The sequence below is a fragment of the Pelobates fuscus genome, chromosome 7 (genome assembly GCF_036172605.1).
Source record: "Pelobates fuscus isolate aPelFus1 chromosome 7, aPelFus1.pri, whole genome shotgun sequence".
In the NCBI taxonomy this organism is placed as follows: domain Eukaryota; kingdom Metazoa; phylum Chordata; class Amphibia; order Anura; family Pelobatidae; genus Pelobates; species Pelobates fuscus.
In genome coordinates this window covers 72,759,413-72,763,924 of record NC_086323.1, presented here as the reverse complement: position 1 = coordinate 72,763,924, position 4,512 = coordinate 72,759,413, and positions in this window count along the sequence as shown.

Here is a 4,512-nt window from a genome sequence, read left to right as displayed (position 1 = left end):
AAAAAACGTGCACTTCATTTTGGGTTTGAATTTGAAACCTCTTGTCATTTGAGTTTGTGATTCTGCTCTTTTTGAATTAAATTTGACAAATCCATCGTCCACTTATTGTTGATGAATAAACATCCATAAAGCAGGTTTTTGAGGACCTAAAATCAGTGGCCCACAAGCTGCTGACTTTCTCCTACACATATGTGAGGAGTCTCTGTAAACGCGCACTTTTGATTAGTATAAGTACTAACATTTAATAACTATTTTCCACAAATAATACAGCTTCTCTAATTTAGTGTTTTTTTGTTTTTTTTTTGCTTGTTTCATTTTTACTGTAATCTCTTTGTTCAAAACAGCACAGGGATTACATACAAATGTAAGTTTAATTTATACAACATTTTATGGGAAAAAACGATCTACAAATCAAGCTGAAGAAAATGGCAGTTTTTGCATAACATTTTTTAGACATTCCTCCCCTGTGTCTATTTGGTAAGGTAGACAGATTGTATTCTCCAGGACAGGGATCCAGCCTCAGAGGATCACCAAAGAATACCACTTACGAGTTGCACGAAAGAACGAATCTCGTATCTGGGGAAGCACATACTTATGTAAAATGCTAAGTCATTGTCCAAGAGTGTCACAATGGAATGTGGTTTGATATGACGATCTAAGCATTACTTGGTTGTTTACGGTCCCTGCAGCAGAAAGATGGTAAGCCCTTTATCATGTCACTCAAACATTTTGACTCTTCACCAAATTCAGCTGCAAGTTCTGAGATATTGAATAGACAATAGCTGGATCATGGAACGTGTTCTCATGTTTCTTACTTGGTCTGAGCAACTAGTGTGGTAAAAAGTAATAGTTCCCTTTATTTACGGACAGTGTAAATATATGTTGTAAATATTTCATGTATAGCTAATCTGCAAGCCACCATCAAATGTTTTGTGGTTTGGTACGTCCGTGCACTCCTGCCTTCTTAACCCCATATTCATAAACACGTAGTTAATTAAACTTTACGCCATTAACGTTGGGGGGGAGGGGGCGTCTATGTGATATTGAGTCCTGGTAATTATTATTTATAAAGTGCCAAAAAATTCCATTATACTGTACAATAGGTAGACTAACAAAAACAAGTAGTTGCAGGAGAACAATTTGGATGTACAGTAACACAAGGATGAGAATGCTATATAACTAGCAATGCCTTTCTAGGCCTGAGGTTTAGTGATGGAAAGGCAGATGGTCACCTTGCTCATTTTATTGGGGGAGCACAAATAAATCATACTTTCACCTGTCTTACTTAACATGACTTGCTATCACTTTGAAGAATAAAAATAATTCACATATACATTGTGCTAGCTGTATTGCAAGGTGGAAAGTTTATTCACTAGGCAATTGCAAATTTACCACAAAATGCCTGAGATGAGAACACAACATGGCACGATTACAATTTCTCTAATTCTGGCATTTTGGTTGAATATGTATTATTACCTGGTTAACATAAGAATGCACACTTTACAGAGTAATCCCGTCGATTTAAGGCTGGTATAAGTGGTTCAGTTTTGTCCAGCTATTTTCAATTAATAAAGAAAAATACGTTTTCCTTTGCACCCTGACCACGACCCTTCAGTTGGTGCCATCCTAATAAGAAGCACTGGAGTATAGAGCACTGAGCCTAGCCCTGTTGCCTTTCCAGAGTGAACCAGAACACCTTTGACACTAAATTGACTCAAACTCCCTGTGTCAATTCTTCATTGCCAAAGAGGCTTCAGAAATTCAGCATAGCCAGCTTCTACTTATACACTCAAAATCTATCTGTGCACAAATTAAAGACGTTCTAATTTATTATTATGTCCCAAACACAGGTGTGAGCTCTACACTGAATAAAATAGACTGAATGTCAACATTTTTAAGGAAAGCATTCATTTCCCTGAAATGGAATTTAAAGCATAAAATAAAACATTGAACTTCACTTATACCTTGTGTTAATTGGCACAGGAGATGCTAATTGGCACATGATATAATTTTGCTGTGCATGTGCAATAGTCTCCCAATGCTTTCCTACGAGATCTGTGTCAGTGAATGAAGAAGTGGCCCGCCACGATAAGAACCATGCTGCGATGCAGACAAGATAAATAAAATACCTTTTTAATCCACTCCAGAAACCTAAACTTCTTTTTTTTGTCAATCTTTCTTTTATTAAGGCATACAAGTTGGGTTACAGAATGGAGAAAGTGAAATATACAAGTGATACACAGTGTAGGGCCGGTACAGCAATGATAATAATGTTGTACATTTCCGCGACATTTATGCCTCATTTTTGTTTTTATGTTGTGTAACGAAAGCATATTATATACAGGCTTGAAAAACATGCAATGGTACGTGTGTGACAGTTCCACTATATACCATGTCTTAACATTGCGAGAAAGGCATAAAGCCTTAACTATGAACATGGGGATTATGTTGGTAAGGTCATTTAACATACAGGCATTTTTATATGGAGGGAGGATATGTTAGATATGCGGGACACATTTGGTGTACAGATTAGACGCTAAAGACATGGTTCATCAGGTCAGAAACCTAAACTTCTACTCCAGCACTACAGTGTTCATTTAATGATATCAGCCTGAATGCGGCATTTTTTTTTTTTTTTTTTATAAGCAACCCAGTGTAAGCAAAATAAAAATCAGCTTCATGTGGCGAAGTAGGACTTCACTATTCTGTGAAATATGTGGAATATGTCAGGTAACGAAGTTATTTGTAGTGCCAGGTGCGTTTGTGGGGAAGTAATAATGTTGTGTGACGGTTGTTTAATAAGCTGCGAGAGGTAAGGTTTCGGTTTTGATCTGAGCAAGTAAACTGGGAGGGGATCCGTGTGTGGGAAGCAGAAAAGAATAGAAATGACTGAATGAAGATAATTATACATAGAGTAAGCAGGTTTTCAAGGGGCAGAAAAAAATTATCTCTCAGATTCCTCTGATCTAAATTTATGTTGTCTGTAAGAGGGATTCCAGTGGAACTCTGCAGTAAGTTGCTGCAAAAGCATCAATATTCTCTAAAAGATCAATTGTCTTAAAGGCCAATTATAGAAGGACCAACCTTTGAGCTTTTATTGTAGAATGGTCCAAGTTCATCAAGCTCTTGCTAATCCCACCATATAAAATAATTCCTTTATCACTGGGTTTGGAAGCTCTGCGTTATTACTGAGCCTAATGTCATAGGGTCCGAGTCCTGCAGAGTGCTGTCATTAAATCAGAAGCAATGTGGTTGAATTTGCTTTATTGATGGTGGCCCCGGGTGCATTAGTCATGTATAAGCTTAAAATGTTCTTAAAGGAACACTGCAATAGTTTTTTTCAAACAATTTAGTAGATATACCCCCAATCAAAACATGCACGCATTTATTGCACGCATTTCTGTATTAAAGGGATATCTAAAAACAGTTTGCAAAAGCTACGGTCTGCAGCTTTTGCAAGCCCTCCCATTTTCCCTGCACAGACTTTGTCTTTCTCATTGAGAAGCCTCTTGTTTTGAGATGTGAGCGCCAACCATCCGGAATTCGGCAGGGCAGGGCCAATTTTTAGGTCCTGTCTGGCCATCCCGACTTAGTTGCCTGGTGACCCACTTTTGGGGACACCAGGGAACTGTTCCCAATAATCCTAGCACAAGTGCATCACTCATGCTATGATTAAGGCACTAAAACCCTACACTGTTTCATTGCTCCCTGCATGTCCTGCCCTCAATGGGCTGGCCAGCATGATCATCGGGCAGCCTTGCATAAATGTACCATTAACTGGAGCTCTTTCTGACACAATTACATCACCGGCGTTCCGATTCTCAGGACACTGGAGTTGGGAGGTATGCATGTATGTTATCCATGATGAATACAAAGCAGGGCTAATTAGGGCTCTGTGAGGCTGACAGGCTTACTTATACTTCAGAGAGAAGCTACTGCCATTAGATCTGTGATTGACAGCCAGGCAGGTTTTTCAGAATTTGTTTTATAAAAAATAACTTTTTGAACAGCTCTAGCATCATCCAACATAAACTTCGCCGTCACAGAATATTCCCCAGCCGAAAACAACTTTCTGTGACCGGAGGGCTAGTCTGCGTCTGAGTGGGCACACAACGGTACCCGAATCTTGAACTTCACAACAACGGATCTGCAGATAGGCCGTGCGGCATAGCCTGAAGTGTGATGCACATGGATGTCGCGGGAGGTGGTCGCTCTCCCTCGGCCATGGCACGCAGCAACTTAGGGCTTGGGTTCCTGTTGCCCCCCCCATTGTACCGTCGGGAGTCATCCCAGTACCCCTCAACCCACAGCACACAGTAAAGCTGGCCCCGGCTGCATTACCTCGCCAAAGTGTTGGAGACAACATACCACACAAGATGGCGGATGCACACGACCACAGCCAGGTCCAAGAGCCTACGGCACACTATCTTAAAGAATGCCGAATCTTTAACAGATTCTGGGTGCGCCTAGAGCACCGCCTCAGACGGGCACAACCTGACCCGTAGGAAGAGG